The sequence below is a fragment of the Acomys minous genome (assembly GCF_964271855.1).
Source record: "Acomys minous genome assembly, chromosome: 7".
NCBI lineage: Eukaryota > Metazoa > Chordata > Mammalia > Rodentia > Muridae > Acomys > Acomys minous.
Genome location: NC_140488.1, coordinates 91,957,931 through 91,977,680, shown reverse-complemented (window position 1 = coordinate 91,977,680; position 19,750 = coordinate 91,957,931). Strand labels below are relative to the sequence as shown.

General features: G+C 37.0%; 2 pseudogenes across 2 annotated transcripts in view; one reads left to right on the top strand and one right to left on the bottom strand.

Annotated features, from left to right (window-relative positions):
• Window positions 1-456: 456 nt before the first annotated feature.
• On the bottom strand, window positions 457-1,488 carry LOC311602024 (lysosome-associated membrane glycoprotein 1-like; annotated as a pseudogene). The gene has a single exon. The product of its transcript is annotated as a lysosome-associated membrane glycoprotein 1-like (transcript).
• Window positions 1,489-1,695: 207 nt separating this feature from the next.
• LOC311602023 (ras-related protein Rab-43-like) overlaps window positions 1,696-19,750 on the top strand; it is a 163,359-nt pseudogene continuing 145,304 nt past the window's right edge. Inside the window, exon 1 of the transcript in view lies at window positions 1,696-1,879. The product of the transcript in view is annotated as a ras-related protein Rab-43-like (transcript). The remainder of the gene's footprint in view (window positions 1,880-19,750) is intronic.

Here is a 19,750-nt window from a genome sequence, read left to right as displayed (position 1 = left end):
AGTGCTAGCTCATTGATGGCAGAGCACAGAAACATGGGTGGCTGTGCCCTAGCGAGATTCCGGCCCCCTAGGCCAACAGCCCAAGCCACATGTGCGGAGGCTGACCCTGTGCAAGGCTGTGTGGCAGGACCCCTGCTCCCCTGCTCTAGTCTCTGAAGTGTGCAGACTAGGGATCAGCCACCCTTAACAGGCCCAAGTGTTCGGACCACAGATTCCTTTTGTAAGGCTTAACTCTGGGCAGAAGAATGAAGAAACCCAATACCAGGTCTTAAAAAGTCAAGTGAGGCGTCCCGTGCCAATTCTGAAAAGCCTCCTTGTGCTCCTTAGAGCTCTGCTTTGGTAACATTAACATTTAAGCAGTTAGTAAAACATTTAACCCAGTTAGCAAAATTAACATCGTCATTTCAATAGTGATTCTTTTGTGCATAGTGTATGTTGCACTACACATATTTTGATAAAGCAGATTTGAAAACAGTTTGCCAGAAAGTGTGCCACCCTTCCACACCTGTCTAAGCTGGGGGACATGTAAATAGAACTCTGTGCGCCTGTGGCACACCTGCCCACGAGGCTAGATGGTCTGGTAGACTGCTTAACTCCTCTTCCTGCCAATGAGGTAGGCAATGAGAGCGATGAGGACCAGCCCTGCCAAGGCACCGCCCACAGCAATAGGGATCAGCATGTTGTTACCATCATGCATTCACTCTTCCACAGATCCAGATCTGTCACTTTCAACCTTGAAAGCCTGGACCCAACTGAAGATGTTAAGGGAGAACGCCTTGGTGACATAGATGTGCTTCTCAGCGTTGCACTTATAGGAGTTTCCAAGAGCGGCCTAAAGAGCTCTCAGTGAATAGTTGAAGGCTCTCAATGTGGGGTCTTTGGCATCCTGAAGAGTTATCTTCAATTGGACTCCTTGGAGGAAAACCAGGCTAGAACTCTCATTCATCCCAAACTGCAACTCCAGGACACTGTCCTTGTTCTCCACATTCAGGGTCACCATATTGACACCGCATATCCCATTGAATGTGTCACTTGGGTTGATGTTGAACGCTCTGGTCACAGTCATGTTGTCCTTAAAGTTCAGTTGCAGTGCCATAGAGGCCAGAAGGCAGTTGCATTGTCATCAGTTGCATTGTACCTGGACACACTGGAGTTTGTGGGCACAAGTGGTGGCAAAGGCTTAGGTGGCACAGTGGTTGGGGAAGGTCCATCCTGTGTATAGTGTGTCTCTTCCTTGCTGAAGTTACCATTTGACATGTAGGCCTGGATAGTGGCATGATGGAGTGTGATGGTCACATTGCCCATGTAGACCTGGATGGCACTGAGACACTGGTATGTCTTCCTGGTGTCCGCTTTGATGTCAGTCATGAGGTCCACAGTATGGGTGCCGTTGGAACTGGTATTGGGAAAATGTGTGTCTGACAAGTTACAAGCAAAATACATGTGCTGCACATGGTAGTGTGTTGCATTTCTTGTGAAGTAGAGCATCAGTAACTATCCTCTTCCAAAAGCAATTGTGAGGCTGGCTTCAGTAGCATTTTTTCCACCACAAGAACTGCGATTTTCCAGTACTTTTACAGAGGATGGTAGGATAAAGTTTGAGTTCCAGCAGCAAGAGGAGTAGCTGCTCCCTGGGGGCCACCAGGGCCCGACACAGCAGAGGTCCAAGTTAGGCGGTTGCCCAGGCTGCAGGGGATGTTGGGGCCTGCGCTGCAGGCATCCAGTGGACTCTGCAGCCAGCAGTGCCTGTCACGTGAGCAGTGTCGAGCCCACTGGTCACATGAGACGAGGGGTCTTGTGAGAGGGTGCCAGGTTGCTGCTGTCTCCTCACTTCTCCTGGACTCTCCGCTAGGCACGACCGTTCTTAACTTTTATGAAAGTACTTATTTATTCTTCATAACATTGCTTTGTCAACTTTTTTTTTTTAGGACAATGTCTCAAATTGAGAAAACTTTGAAAAAGACTACCTCCTAATTGAATAAATTTCTGTTACTTGTCATGTTAATGGATGCACAGCAGAGAAATGTGTTTTAATATCATTTGTTAAGTAATTATATCTTTGGGTGGATGAGAAGAACTTAAGCTATAAGAATTTAATATACTTATCATATCCTGATAGGTTAAAATATCTCCAAATATCATACAACCGGAATATATTCATATATTTACAGTGAAAAGTCATCATATCTTAGAAACCTTCACAAGGACACAGCTTAACTCAGTTTATTTCACTTTAATGCTTTAAGTCTTGACACCAGAAAACAAAAAAATAGGGTGGAATATGCTCACCTTTATGAATTTAGTCTTTACCTTGAATATTCATTTTATAGCATTTGAAAATTCATTCATCTTCCTTAGTAGTAATGATAATCATTTAAGCTGAGAGTTCCAGAAAATAAGTAACTATGATGAATTTCTATGTAGTCAACACATACTTTGCATTTTCATTAGTATACCTTATGGGTTAAAAAATGACAATAGTCGATTGCTTATAACTGTGAATTATAGCAATTCATCATTTCCAAAAATTTGCAGTTCAGAAATCAGCACTGAAAATGATATTTATTATGACATTGGTAAAAGAAAGCATCATCTAAAACACTGGCAAACAAGAATTTATTCAGTTTTGATAAAGTCTCGACCTCAGAAAGCTTTTGTTTAATGCCTATATAAAATGTTTAATGTGAAAACAATAAAGTTCTTCTTTTTTGGGGCTTACATTAAAGCAAGATAGAAATAGTTTTTATAGCCATCATTCTGCAAGTCTCTGAAACAATACACTTTCAGAAAGATATTTATTGCCACTTGCCATCTTTAAAATGACTAATTCAGTTCAAAGTTTGAGTTCTAAAATCACAAGAAGCACTGCTGGTCCTATTCATTTAAAAAAAGCCAAACAAAAGTAGTATCATTTAACTTTGCCTTCTCATTTAACTTTGGGCAAGAAATTTATGCTATCTGCCACATTATAATGGCAATTGCACATTTCTTATTCCTCCATTTTCTATTTAACTGTTATTATTTCATGAAGGAACAAATTCAGAAATCAAACAATTAGGTTTCCAATTAGTTTTATTGTAGTAACCCCTGGAAAGACTTCAAGGTAAACCTAAGGTTATATATTTCAAGTGATTTTTAGCATTAGCTTTTTTTTCTTCATTTTAGCTGCATGGAGAACATTTTTATAAATACAATGCATTTGCAATAAGGTTCTATTTTTACTCATAAAATAAAAACTGTATATGATTTTATCAAGTATCATACCAAAAAAGTACCATACCAGCTTCATAAAGTTATAATTGATGTATAATTTGAACACAAATACTAACCTGTTATATCTATTTCTATATCTACATTTATATTTATATAGATACAGATATCTGTAAAATGATTGCCAGTGTCAGGCTAATTTACATAACCATTGTATCACCAGTTACTATTTTGAGTGTTTGAAATTTTTTCCTTGTGATATTAATGCTTTGAATTTTTTCTTTGTTCTTGAATAAAAACCAAGTTTCTTTTTATATCCTGGGCAAGCACTCCTTTTATTTTTGCCATTTGAGGTAATATGCAACTATTTCAGAATTTTCAAAAGAAATCATAGTACCTAAAAGTTATTCTTCATAAAATTTTATTTTGGCTTAATTTTTTTGTTATATGGATATGTAATATGCTTTAAATGTTTTTAAAGAACATAGGACATCAAGATACTATTGCTTTTAAAAATATCCATCATGGGTGAGAGAGATAGCTCTGGAGTTAAAAACATATTACTGTTCTTGTAGAAGACCTACATTGAATTCCCAGAACCCACATAATCGGGGACCTCACCATTGCTTGTAACTATAGGTACAGTGGTTCTAATGCTGTCTTCTGGCTTCTGTGAGCACTTGCACTCATGTGTATACACACACACACACACACACACACACACACACACACACACACACACACACACACACTTTTAAAATCTAAAAGAAAATTAAAAGAAAGAAAACTACAAACCATCCATCACATGCAAAAGTCTCCAAATCCACTCACAGTACACAGTATTGGGACCTTTACCATGCCTTTTTGATTATCAATTTCCTCTTTGATGGAATCACAATAGGAATAATTCCTACATCACCACATGTTATATCAAGGTGTGAGGCTGTTCTGAAGGTCTGAATGAAGGATATGCTAGAGATCCTTAGTACTTGTTACCAGTTATTAACTTTATTTTAATTACTTTTTGTATTGGAAAAAGCAATTTCAAACTCAATTATGTAATTTTCTTGTGTGTGACTTTTGGTAATTTATATTTTTACTATGCTTAACATAAATTTTAAATTCTAAATAGATTATTTTCTCATCCTGACCACAGTTTCCCCTTTCTCTACTTTTCCCAGCTTCCCTCCTTCCCCATACCCACTCCCTCTGAGTTTTCTTTCAGAAAAGGGTAAACCTCCAGAATACAACAACTAAATACAACAAAATAAAATACAATAGCTCTCATATTGAGGCTGGACAAGGCTGGAATTGGGGGCAACTTGGGGCTTTGTGTGGAAACCTTGTGCAGTAGAAACTTCCTGTAATTTATGAGGGTGACCTAAGTGAGGATTCCTAGTAATGCAGGATACAGAGTCTGAACTGGCCATCTTTTGTAGTCAGGCAACACCATGCTTGTTAATTCTAAACTGTAAGTAATGCTAACTCTTTCAGGCTGGATATGGATTTTAAAGGAGATGTCATGAAATGGACTCATCTACTTAGGTGGACAATTAATGTTTTCTATATGTTTCAATTTTAGGAATTCCTGTTTTTACTCTATTTATTTCTCTCAAATTTAGGAAAAATGAATCTTGTAGAGCATTAGAAAATGTAGGGGACGGGTTATATGGCCAATGTTTTTCCATCTTGTCAGAGCCTAGGTTCCTATTTCTCCAGCACTCTGCCATTTACCAGAAACCAGCTGACTCTGTCGTGGTTCAGCAGTTAGACACCTGTTGAGGTTTATTGTGGGGAATGGTCATTCTAAGACCCTCGAGCTACTCCTTTCTGGCAAAAACTAGCTTTTCCAGTAAGACTACTGGTAAGATCAGATTAAAGACCAGCTGCCTGCGAGCAGCAGTTCTGGGAACTTTTTCCTGACTAACCAGATTTTCTAACTTCCTTTTCTCTCTGGAATTTCTCTTTTCTGCAATTATAGCAGCTGTAAAGGTAGATACCTGCTGGAGCATTCCAGAATTAGGTATCCATAGCAACCCTGCTTATGCAAATACTCAGGCCTCTGTGACTATAAAAACTCTGTGAAAATTTTCAATAAACGGGGTTTGATCAGAATCCAGACTTGCCCCCTTCTTCGTGTCTTGTGTTCTGTCCCTATACAGGAAAATTCTCCTCCCAAGCGTTAGTAGAACCCCGGCAAGAACCGTTGCTGGGGCAAGAAAATCCATGTTGGGGACACCATTGAATTCATTGTGTTAATTAAAATTTATTTTTAATGTTTTAGTAAAAGTAGAAAATTAATCGTTTCTTCCTTTTCCAATTTTACATTTATGTGTATGCATATAGTGTACATGTGTGAATGCATGTTAGCATTCAATTGAGAATATATGTATGTGGCAGTGTGCCATCATATATATACTCAAGCATGTGGAGACCCAAGATTAATGTTGGAAATCATCCTTAATTTCTCTCCCAACTTGTCTCTCAGTCAAACCCAGAGATTACCAATACGGCTACTCTTGAGAGCCAGATTTCTGTCAGAATGCCCTTTCCCTGCCTTTAGTGGTTGGAGTTAAAGGCATGTCATTATGTCTACTCAATATTTAGAAGACATTTATGTAAGTTCTATGGATCCTAAGTTAGGTCTTCATATTTGCACAGCACAGTTCTTATCTGCTGAGAGAGCTCCCTAGTGCAGATCTAGTCATTTTTAATATTTATTATATATGAGGGTTGTGAGAAGTATAGTTATAATTATACATTTTATTACTTATAATAACAATCTATATATATATAGTATGTGACTGATTTTTATTAGTATCTATTAAACATATATTTATATTTTCTTTAATCTTAAAAATTGTGTTTACTTGACATAGTCCTACTATTACTCTCTATTTTTGACTTTGATGAGATGATCTTTGTCTGACAGATTTGTGTTGACTTCCAGACCAATATTTGGTAAAAGCAGAATGTATCCAATAAGCATTTAATTTAAAAATGCATTTTAAAAGTTATCTGTAAATTATTTGTAAGAAACATATTCAATAGTTCAATACCATGAGTTCAATAACAATATTAAATAAAGATTTAGAAACAAAGTGTAAATTTGTGAGGGGTAAATACTCTATCAGATGAGGAAGGGAAAGACATTGCCACAGTGCTGGTGTTTACCATGAGACCCACTTTAAATTCATATAGTTCTCATTTATAATTCTCTGTCATTAACTAGAAGCATAGTCTTCCTTGGGAATATAAGACAGGTGGAAGATGTTCTATTGGGTACAAGTTCAAGGTACTTAAAGGAAGAACAGTCTAGTAGCTGATAAATCCACCTATGCTACTCAGACTAAAGTCTTTATATTTGAATTTCAAACTATAAGATATGTATTTGTGTGCATATTTAAGTGAAGATGCATATGTATATGCATTGGTTTATGTTCTGCATAATCAATTAAATATAATGCATGTTGTGAGGGACTATTAGCAGTTGAATGTGAGTTCACATAATGAGACATTTACATCAGAATCTCAGATGTATGGTTTTACTATAGGCTACCTTATTCACACACACATACACACACACACACACATACACACACACACGTTTGATTAAGATAATCTGGTAGCATGTTTAAAATGACCACTTATTATATGGTCAATAAAATACAGTGTAGTGCTATGGGTTAAGTTAGAAGATCCTTCTTTGGTTTTGTAAGACGAAAATTTAAATGTTTATATAGTATAATAGTAACCTCCCCTTCACAGTGCAATATATTTAAACAGATGATCACTATTGCATACAATATCAGTGAAACATACTGGAATGAAGCTTGGTAATTCTAAGACAGGAAGCCAATGAAAGAAGGGAGGCATATATGTATACACACACACACACACACACACACACAGTATATATACACACTATATAAAGTACCTCTAAACATGAAAGCTTCACTAATAATTCTTCATTAACTGTCTTTCATACACTCTTGCTAGTGCTGGGAGAAATTTGTGATTGTGGATTCAACTCCCATTGTTGAGTGGTAGTTCTAATTACTGTCATAATCTTGTTCAGCAATGATTCCATAGAAATGGTAGGTATAATCTCTGAAGCATATAGAGATTTATATAATAATTTCTGAGATATGGTATACCTGTCATGAACTATATGCATTTGAAACATAAAATTTCAGAAAATTTGCCATATTCCTATCAAGCAACATACAGTAATTTAATTCAAAACAATTACGATGAATGATTTCCTTATTTCAATTTGTAAGCCTTGCCCTCTCCTTTATGCTAAATCTATTTTTCTATAGGCAACCAGTAGTATGTTTTGAATTACTACAGCAAAACCTTTATTTTTTTAAAAGTATATTTGATAACTGCAAACATGGAGTGTATAACATTTGCTTGTGTTTATTTGAGTAAATATATTTCGCATATCAATTTATATGAAATGTTCATTCTTTTTATTTTTGAGTCTGATTTATGATATAGAAATATGATAAATATGTTGAATTGTTCATGTTCACATTGTTATAAAGGTAAGCTATTGAAATTTTTATGTATTCAGAATATGTGTTTTGGTACATGACTGTAAACCCAACACTTGGGAGCTTCAGGTAGAAAGATAAGGATTCCAAGCCATGTTTGTGTATATAATATATTAGAGATGAGCTTGGACTATGTGAGATCTTGCCTCAAAACACATAAGCAAACACAACATACAAAGAAAGCATTATGAATTGTCACTACTTTGATATTTGCCTCTCCCTCTCCCACCCACAATAAATCATGATTTATACCACATCACTCTAAAACCTTTTGATTTTATTAATCCTCTTTTCTTATAATCTGGTACTCCTTAGGAAAGAGGCCCTGGAGGAACACAAAAGAACGGGGATGCTGGCTTGCTGGCTATCCAGCAGAGACTTGATAGGCTATGATCATATGGTAGTGGAAGATGTCCCCTTCTGTCAGAGGTCTAGGGGAAGGGAATAGGGTGGAAGAGGGAGGGAGGGTGGGAATGGGAAGATGAGAGCAAGGGGATAACAATTGGGATGTAATGTGAATAAGTCACAATAAAAGAAAAAAATCAGAATCATCTGCTATGTTCATATGAAGAATAATGTGTAAAAGGAAGAACCAGAAGAAAGTATAGTCAAAATGAAGAAAGCTCTACAGAGCTGAAATTACTGATACTGAACATGATCCTAAGGGAAAAAAATCATTAAGAAATCAACTATTATACAAATTTTGTTGCATGGTAGTAAGAATATGCCAAACACATAGTTTTGGAACAGTATTGTTTTCAGTGAAATAAAAGGTCTAAAATATTAATAGACATATGTGCTGTATAAAACAGAGCTGGTATAACCACACGTCTAGATTTCTTTCTCTTCTACATCAGTCAAGTTATTCCTGTCTCCCATTACTTTCAAATTCTCTAATGCATGGGGAAATAAAAATGACTTAAAATTGTAAATGAGGTTAAAGTATCGAGAAAAAGGAGTGAATGGAAAAAGGACAATGCTAGGAAAAAGACAATACTATACAAAGGGAGATTAGAAGAGAGTATGAGAACCCTTCTGGATTTCATGTTTAACACAGCTATTGAGATTTTTTGGTATCATGGCATTAAAAAAAGCTTTGTTAATATTGACTTGCAGCATGAAGTATATTTGCCAAAATATTACAAAAATCTAAAACCTTGTAGATACAATGAGCTATAGCTTTAATAAATTTAGAAATGGAAATCTTCACATAGATTTGATTTTCCTCCAGTGTACTACTCCTAAGCATTCAGGTTTGTTGAAATAGGAATGCAGTGCAGAGAGTGGGAAGGACATGAGGTGAGTAAGTGCCTTACCAGACAATACCTTGCCAAAAATACCTTACCAGGTTTTCTTAATGCCAACCAAACTGCCTTTCGGTGGCTTGAAGAGAAGACATAGACTTGTTGAAGTCTCTTGTTCTTTGTAATTAAATTTGATATGTTATTATAAAAGCATATATTTTTAAAAGATTGAGTGTTGGTAGTGAGAAATTGTCAAATTAAAAATTATAAAATGTAAGACGCTTGCTTGCCCTGCCTACCCAGAGGCTTCTACCAGTTCTCGTTACTACTAGTCTCAGAGTTCCACCCTAGTTCCCGGAATAGCTACATGTGAGCTCCCTATATCAGAGGTCCCATACGGTTTCTAGTAACTGCCCTAGGGACCCACACCCAAGTCCCCACAAGAGGTCTCCCATCGCCAATGTCCATATGATCTAAGCTTGATAAGCAACCCCACCTGCTTTGCGGTTTTAGCCTTTAAAAATAGTCTGTAACAGTCACTGAGGGTCCTTCACCTCCCGAGGGCTGAGGGACCCTGGCGCGTCAGCAATAAACCTTTGCTTTTGCATCAGTGCATTGTGCCTCTTGTGGTCTCTCACGGCGACCCCCTTCCGAGTTGGGCGTGAGGGTCCAACAGTAGAAGTTGGATATTATGTTGTTTCTACTAGTCCATGTCAGGAACGTGCATATAACTTTGCCATTTTCTAATTGAAACTTGGATAAATATTTTAATCAGGCTTGTCAGCTTTAAATTGAGTCAAAAGAACATTTATCTCATGTTTTTATTACAAAATATAATGATGACAATGAGTGACAATCATTTTGTGCTGATTTAACACAGAATTAGTTGTGAAAGTTAATATAATATTTTTATAGAAAAATTAATTTATCTTTAAGAATTATAACATCTAAAAATTGAGCATATAATATTGTACAATTTTTTTACTTTATTTTTTTTATCCTTTATTAATTTATTCTTGTTACATCTCAATGGTTATCCCATCCCTTGTATCCTCCCATTCTTCCCTCCCTCCCATTTTCCCCTTATTCCCCTCCCCTATGACTGTTCCTGAGGGGGATTACCTCCCCCTGTATATGTTCATAGGGTATCAAGTCTCTTCTTGGTAACCTGCTATCCTTCCTCTGAGTGCCACCAGGCCTCCCCCTCCAGGGGACATGGTCAAAGGTGAGGCACCAGAGTATGTAAGAAAGTCATATCCCACTCTCCACTCTACTGTGGAGAGTGTTCTGTCCATTGTCTAGATCTGGGTAGGGGTTTAAGGTTTACTGCCTGTATTGTCCTTGGCTGGTGCCTTAGTTTGAGCTGGACCCCTAAGCCCAAATCTGCCTATCATAATGTTCTACTTGTAGGTTTCTAGGACCCTCTGGATCCTTCTACTTTGCCATTCTCCCATGATTCTCTCATCTAGAGTCCCAATAGAATGTCCTCCCCTCTGTCTCAGTTTCCTGGTAAGTGAAGACTTTCGTGGGACATGCCCCTTGGGCTAATATGCAGATATAAGTGAGTATATACCATTTGAGTCTTTCTGCTTCTGGGTTAACTCACTCATTATGATCATTTCTAGCTCAATCCATTTATCCACAAATTTTGGGAATTCCTTGTTTTTAATAGCTGAATAGTATTCCATAGTGTATATGTACCACAGTTTCTTTATCCATTCTTCTACTGATGGACACTTAGGTTGTTTCCATGTTCTGGCTATTATGAATGGAATCTCAGAGTTGTTTTGATTTGCATTTCCCTGATGATTAAGGAGGTTGAGCATTTCTTTAAGTGTTTCTCAGCCATTTGATATTCCTCTGTTGAGAATTCTCTGTTTAGTTCTGAGCCCCATTTCTCAATTGGGTTATTTGGTTTGGTGGTGTTTAATTTCTTGAGTTCTTTATATATTTTGGATATTAGTCCTTTGTCAGATGTAGGGTTGGTGAAGATCTTTTCCCAGTTTGTAGGCTGTCGCTTTGTTCTCTTGACAGTATCTCCTGCCTTACAGAAGCTTCTCAGCCTCATGAGGTCCCATTTATTAATTGTTGACATTAATATCTGGGCTGTTGGTGTTCTGTTCAGGAAGTTTTCTCCTGTGTCAATATGTTCCAGGCTCTTCCCCAGATATTGTACAATATTTAGATAAGAATGTCTGAAAATATTTTAGCCCCTCAATATAGTAGTTCATAAAAATGTATTTTTCTTTTTTTTATTGACTATAGATTTTTTATACAGTACATTCTGATTAGTTTCCTTTACCCCTGGTCTTCCCAGTTTCTCCATCCCTTTCCTCCTATCCAAACTCGCACCCTTTCTGTCTCTCAGAAGACAAACAGGCATCAAAGGAGTAATAATAAAATAAAATAAGTGAAAACACAAAACACAACAAATAAAAATAGAACAAAACAAACAAAAAGGAAAAAGAGCCAAAGGAAAAAACACAAGAAATAAATATAGACACGAAAACACATATGTTTTCACACACAAGCATCTCTTAGAAACAACAACAAAACAATATGGGAAATAGGGACTACTTCTGATTTGGACTCTGGCCCTCCCATATTGGTCAATTCCCCCTATTAAGACTGCCTTGCCAAAGAGGTAGGCCTGGTGGTGCATGACTGTAATCTCAGCAGTCAGGGAGGTAGAGGCAAGAGGATCTCTGTGAATTTGAGGCTAGCTTGGTCTACAGTGTGAGTCTATGACAACTAAGGCTACACCAAGAGACCCTGTCTTGAAAAAAAGTGAAAATGGGAGAAAAGAGAAGAGAAGAGGAGAGAGAGAGAGAGTGAGAGAGATTGAGAGAGAGAGAGAGAGAGAGAGAGAGAGAGAGAGAGAGAGAGAGAGAGAGAGAGAGAGAGAGCGCTCCACACACAACCCTAGAAATCTGTGGGAAGCCCGTGCTAAATTCTAAATTCTGCCACTTCAGAAATCCTGTGCTTAGGTTGCATGCTGTGACCTTCCAGTTGCTGAGCTCTGCAGGAGGAGGTCTTTGTGTTCCAGGCCATCCTTGGACTATTTACCTTTGAAAGAAGTAGGGAAGTTCCTACTGAGAAACACCTGGAGGGTTAAGGAAATCCTTTCAGAGAGCTACTCAGTAATAGGAAGTTCTTACAGGGAGCTATTCAGGGTATTGTGTTCTTGCCTTGGGAGCTAGGGAGAGAGGGATCAGAATAGATCCTATTGACCTTACTATATAAAGTCTTACTTGCCCGCATTAAGAGAATCTTGATCAGAAATTTCCTGACTTGATTCGTTATTTCTCCTATCTTTGTATCCTACTTTCAATCTCCACTCCCTCTTTCAGGTGAACCCTGATTCGATTTTTCCCACAGGCCGGGACATGACAGAAGTCCTAATATATATGAAAAGGACCTAAGGTTTTAAACAAACAAGCAAAAAAGCAATAACCTGACAGTACTATGACAAACAACATTCAAAGATGACATTGAACTTGTTTTCTGGTGGCCACGTATTCCTGCTAATATGGCTATTAATTGGAGGTAGCTTTTGAATTAGAAATGAGTGTGTGTGTCCACTTTTCCTTTTAACTCTAGGGATTCAATTGACACAGACCCCTGCTGGCCCTATTCACTGTGCCTCAGCCCCTTTGAGTTCATGCTGCCTCAGTCAGTCTCTGTGAGTTCATTAGTGCATTGATCTTACTGTATTTTCTTGATGTCTTCCATCCCCTTTGGTTTTTACCTCTTTTTGCCTTCTCTTTTGCAGAGTTTCCTAAAAGCAGAGGGAGAGATTTGGTGGAGACACCTCACTTAGGGCTGAATGTTCCAAGGTCTTTCACTCTGCATATTGTCTGGCTATGGGTCTCTGTATTTGTTCTTATTTGCCGCAGGAAGAAGCTTCTCTGATGATGACTGAGCAACATACTGATCTACGAGTATCTATGAGGGCAGCAGATTGTCAGGAGTCTTTTTTATTTTTTTTACAATTAATGTTTTCTTTGGCATAGGAATCCATTTCTTTATTTCTTCTACCTCGTCTTAAATGACTGCTTCTATTCTCTCTTTCATCACTTGTATTCTGTTGGTGAGGCTGGCTTCCAAAGTTCCCTTGAGTTCCTAAATTTTTCATTTTTAGTTTTCCCTCACGTTGGCTTTTAGATATTGATTCTATTTTCACTTGCAAGTCTTGAACTCTTTCCTTCTTTTCATTCTGCTGTTTGTGTCTTCACATATTTCTTTGATGGATTTATTCATTTCTTTTTAAGGACCTCTAATATAATCATAAAGGCTATTCTGAGTTCTTTGTCTTGTGCTTCAGCTATGTTGTACTTCTCAGGGCCTCCTGTGGTAGGGTTGCTGAGCACTAGTGGAGACATTGTTCTGGCTGTTATTGTGTTTTTGTGCTGGGGTTTATTGTAATTCTATATGCTGCTATCTGGACTTGTCTTTGTTAGGCTGGCATTTTATTCTTTGCTTTCTATTGCCTTCTCTAGTTCTTAAGAGTGTGATAGGTCTGGGTTGCTTGGTAGAGAATTCTGTAATCCTGTCAAGTGTGGGCATTAGGGAAATTGGGAATTGACACAAAGAAATGAAGATGTTCTAAAAGTTGGGGCAGCTGGGAGGTTCCACAGGAGGAGGGAAGCTGGCTGTGCCACTAGGTCTTCTATGTCTCCTGGTAATGGGGGTAGAGAGGACTCAAAGGACTTCTGATACAGAGCTGGGGATGAAACTGAGAGACTGGATTTGGGGAGAGGAGGGACAGTGAAGATCTGAAGATTGCCTATCTGCTTCCACAAAAAGATACGTTATTTTCTTTTATAATTCCTTAGATAATCTTACCCTGTTATAGAAAACAGCTGATTATGACAAACATTCAAAGCTGCAATTTTCAATACAGTAATGAAAAAAGTAAAGCAAATGGGTCTATAGGCATGTTAGCAGTCAAAACTACTTTATATATTAGGGGGAATTAAAATTATGTCAAAGTACCATATTCCTAAATGGGATGTTCAGAATTCATTTATGTTACGTTTTATAGCCATTGTTCAAAATGGATTTTGCCTCCTAGTGGCAGTGCCTGTGAAGCCAGTGTGTCAATCAGTGACAATCAAATTAAATAGACACCTTCTCCACAGTCACACAGTACTGCCTGACTGGAAAACAGGCAATATTGCCATGTTAAAGCCAACATTCCAGGCCAGACAGTGAGGTCCAAGGGTCAATGGGTAATGTTTCTGGCTCTAGTTATAGAAAAGTTTGGTTTAAGAAGTGGTGGTAGACCTAAAATCATCTTATAACCCTAAACAACTAAGTTTCATTGTAAAACTAAGCTACCTGGTCTTCAATTCCATCAGTGGCTTGAGAAGGAACAAACTTGATTACCTGAGTATGCCGGGAGTGCAGGTTAGTAGCTTTCCAAATGAGAAGATGACAGAGACAGTTTGCTACCTGAATAGTCACCCAAACTATTATGTTGAAGCATCTTCTTCAGCCTTCTGGCCCAATATATCTGACAAACATATTTGTGAGGCAGGAACTATTGAGGACTTGCTTACCCTGTCTTGTCAGAGTTTGGCCTTTGACTCTGCTTACATCCAAGCTTGCCTTTTTTAGGCAGAATTCTGTCTGTGGTAGAAATGAGGACATTTTACCCACTGCCTTGTTTGCTACATTTGAAGCCATCTCCATAAGGAGGTTCTTTGATGCTCATCATCTTCTTTGAGGTAGGCTGGGTGTTGCCAGTAGTTAACCTGTCATGTTTTCAAAGAATCTTTAAAATTAAAAAAACATCTTTAAATGCCATATTCTGTATGTCTCTGAGATTTTTGAAGTACATACCTATTTTACCTTATTTATCTATTAGGATTCTATCTATTAAACCTAGTATATATATTCTTGACATAAAAACAGACTAGTAATTGGCATGGCTGTGGTTTGATGAACTAAGAATTAGATTGTATTTCTTAGTTATCCTAAACAGCCTGAAATACCACTTCCAAGGTATTGGAGGTAACCTTGCATATAACTAAGTTGTATGGGTACAATACCTCATATTAGAGTAGAAACATGTACAATGTATGTGAAGAATAATAGTAAATTTGAATTCTCTACCAATGTATCAAAGTTAAACTTTTTTGCATCAATACACAAAATTCTAGAGACGAGATATGATAGTATTGATTTTCATTTAGAATTTTAGACTTACCAAGATAGGAAAGATGTTTTCCTCAAGTTTGCCAAATAGCCAAATCACTATGAATGTACAATTTATATATTCCTGATTGTTTCATGGTTCTTTTTGATGTATGCAGTTTATTTTATTTATGTGTAATAATATAAATGTGTATGTAAAATAAACATAAAATAAAAAAGAAACTCTAAAAAAAAATAATTGTTGGTGGTGATCCCCTGGTGGGCTGCGATGCCAGGCCACAGGGGAAGGGAACTAGCTCAGTCCTGATACAATTGATGAGCTGTGGTGGAGAGGAATGGGGTCTCCCCGTTTTTGAGGAATAAGGGATGGAGCAGGGGGAATAGGAAGGGAAGGAGGGAAGGCAAGAAAGAAGGAGGGTGTTATGATCAAGATGTAAAGTGAATAAATAAATTAATTAATTAAAAAATAAGTGGTTATGGTAATGCCCCTGCCTTGCCACTGACACACAGACAGACAGACAGACAGACAGACTGACAGACAGACAGACAGACACACACACACACACACACACACACACACACACACACACACACACTTTTCTCTATATATAGCATACTTGACTCTCAAATCCATGCTGCTTCCACCCAGGAGATTTCGCACTTATCAGTGGATTCATCATACATTTCCTTTCCTCATTTGCTACAGGGACACTGGAGTCACCTGTGAGACACCATCAAACCACATGGAAGTCTCTATTCCTAGCTGGTCTGATAAACTAGCAGGACTAAATAGAATGATTATATTAGTAAGTGATAAAGAAGAAACTAACACACAACTTGGCTGTTAAATTTGAAAAGTTCGTGATAGGAGCTAAACTTCATAAAGTCAACTATAATCATTAAATTCAATTTTTATTAAATAGCCCAAAATCTTAAGTGAAATTTCCAAAAATCTTCATTGCCAAATATTTTCCACTTGTAAATGTTAGATATTTATGGAATTCTATACAGTTCCCCATTATGTAAATAAACACAAACAAAAAACCTGTAGAATTACAAATTTCCTTTAGAATAGCTTCTCCCTGCCCCCAAAGAAAATATTTGAAGAAGCCACAGGAGGTTCTCATAAAAACAAACAAACAAAAGTATATTTTGTGTATTTTTAAATTATTTTATATCATTCACTAAAATTTGTTCTTCTCATTAAATTTTCACATATACAGAAAAATCTCGTGCCTGTTCCACGTTTGTGTGTTTGGGGAGGTACTCTACATTGAGACACTATCTTCAAAAAAAATTTTTTTTGAATTTCCACATTGTTCCTATGACAAAGACCAACTGCACCTATTTCTTTCCTACTTCTATTTTGTTCCAAATAGTTTAACCTGAGCCTGAGAAACAGCAAATACAGAACAAATTAATAAAATTCATCTTAGTGTAAATAAAAATGAAGGATAATCATCTTTCATACATACCTTTTAATGATCATTCTTTACTTCATTTGATATGATTATTTATTATAGGCAGGTGCTTGATTTACTGTTATTCTTTGAAATAACTCTGATGTTTTCATAGTTCTAATATCAAAAGTAAAAGACCCTTTTAAAACAACAAAAATATTAGAAATAAAATCAAACCAAAAATCAAGAAAGGATTTTTCATTTCAGAAAAAAACCCTCACATATAAATTACTAGTATTGTTTTAAAATGCAACTTTAAAATGTCCTTGCAATTAAGTTGTAAACTGCTAAATATAGTTTTGTTATATTCATATGGGTTTTTGAATAAATGGTTGCACAATTTCTATTTACTAGGGATGTTTAAAATGCAATCTATATTATATGCTTGAAGTGGAAAAAGTGGACTAATTATTTGCTAAGTATATAATAGACAAGAATCAACAAAGAACAGAAAATCTGTGATCTTATTCTTGAGAGTATTTCATAATATTTCAATTACTGATTAGGCTTCCTTATTATTAAGTTCACACATATTGTGAGACATATGTAAAATTTTCAAATATTGATTTTTTTCAAATTGGTTTGTAGTGAGAATAATGAAAATATTTCATGAGACACATAAATTTAGCAGTGTTTTAATAGAGTTTGCCAAAACAGTGAATTCCTTATTAATTTTATATCTCAAGGTAGTAGCTCGAAGTCCCAGTTTACTTATTTTCTTCCCCGAGCTGCATAATCTATTATTAATTGCACCTCTCATTTGCTATGCTTTTCAAATTGTAATGCCTTGAAATCTTTGTGGAATTATATCCAAGTGCTTCTTAAGAAATCCATCATTGGTACAGTTACAGTTGTGGGTGACTAAATTACAATGTTCATTCTATTATTTACTTAGAGATTTTACTACCATTTGTAAATAAACAGCTTGAGAACATCCTTCTAGGTCCTGAATGACAATGAGAAGGAAGAGAATTTATTGCTCATGTCTCTCTCTTTTACCAACTCATTCAGAAATAGATCATTGTTTCATTTTGTTTGGTCTTTGTCCCCCCTGGCCCCCCAATTCTGGAAATCAAACCCAGAATGTACTTGGTTAGACAAGAGCTTGATCAAGTGAGCTCTATCTTCAGTTCACAAATAGGTATATTTTAAATGAAGTTTGTGCCTTAAAAATAATTTCTTCAATTTAGTATTTTATTTATTATTTGTATGTGATGGGGATATGCATTTAGGTATGTGCAGGATACAGCATGCATGGAGAGAGGTCAGAGAACCACTTTAAGACTTGGTTGTTTCCTTCCATTGAGGATCTTTGGAACGAAACTCAGGTAAACAGAGTTATGAGGCAAGTGTTTTAACCACGGATCTATTGGCTGGTCCAATTTCCTCCATATCTTGTTTTAAATGTAGTCTCGTAACTCTAGTTATCCAGTTGTCCATGAAATGTCTTCTTTTTGCCTCAGCAATTGTCTACAAAATACTGAAAAATACATGCACATTCAAGAGACATATATTTATTATGATTAATGTGGTAATGTCAGGTAGCTATACATGTGTTAGCCTGATGGGAAGTCATTGAGGATTGACTTCTCACTCATAATCAGCTTTCAGATCACTTCCCTGGCAAATACCAGTTTTAAGAAGGGATCCAGAGGGTCCTAGAAACCTACAAGAAGAGCATCATGGTGGGCAGATCTGGACCCAGGGGGTTCTGCTCAAAATATTGCACCAACCAAGGACAATGCATGCAGTAAATATTGAATCCTGGACTCAGATCTAGCTAAGAGACAGGATATTATCCGCAATTGTGTGGAGAGATGGGGCTAACTCTGACACAAACTCTGGTGCCCCATATTTGACCCCGTCCCCTTGGTGGGGAGGCCTGGTGGCACTCAGAGAAAGGATAAGCAGGCTACCAAGATGAGACTTGATAGCCTATGACCATATAGTTGTGAAGGAGGTCCCCTTCTGTCACAGACCTAGGGGAGGGGAATAGGGTGTAAGAGGGAGGGAGGGAGGAACAGGAGGAGAAAAGCAAGAGGATAACAATTGAGATGTAATCTGAATAAATTAATAAAAATTTTTAAAAAATCTTATGAAAGAGGAAAATGGCTGTATCAGGGACTTTGAGATGCTTTCGAAGGAAAACATTCTCTTTTCTTGTCAATAGAACAGAATTTGTGTTGTACTTTAGGCTCTGGGTAGAGATACAACAGTTTAAAACTGCCCCAAATATTATATAATTTTGTCTTCTTCCTTAGGAGTTAATCCTCTTGACCTTGATACCTTCCTGCCCAGGAGACCATCCTTCAAATAATCTGAGTAACCCTAAGAAATATGAAAGGAATAGAAAGAATAATTATCCCCTTAGGGAGATTATATGCTTCCACACCCAATGCCCTTCCTTTGTATAGTAGCTCACAGAGTCTCATTGCTAAGCAGACCCACTTTTGAGTTGTAGTTTAAAAAGTAAGATCCCTCCCCTTTTTTATTGTCCTTCCTCAGATAATAGTCAAAATTCTATGTTTGCTTGCTCTGACACTAAATATTTTTTTGCTATTCCTGAAAACACTGGGTTCCCTATACAGGTACGTGCTTATCTGTATTTCTGACTTCCTGTATTCTTGGACCCTTTTTAAGACCACTTTAATATTTCTTTAGTTCTGTAAAGAAAAAGTTTTATTACCATAAAAAAATACCTTGAGAAAAAACAACTTGGGGAGTAAAGGGCACATTTCAATATGAGTTTCATATCACAGTTCATCACTAAAGGAAGTCAGAGCAGGGACTCAAACAGAATAGGAATCTGGAAGCACAAGTTGATTCAGAAGCCATGGAGCAACCCTGCTAAGTGGCTTCCTCTTCATGGCTTACTCAGTTTACCTTCTTATTCCCAGGACCAGGCATGGCACCACCCACTGAGATCTGGGTCCCCCCCACATCAATATCAATCATTTAAAACAATTATTATATTATATATAATAAACATATTTGATATTATTTGTGCATGATTGTAGATATATCACACATGTACAGTCTTAGAGGTAGCCAAGCGAGATCATTGGATCTCCTGGAGCTAGAATGCAGATGGTTGGTAGTCCTTGTTAGCTGGATGTAG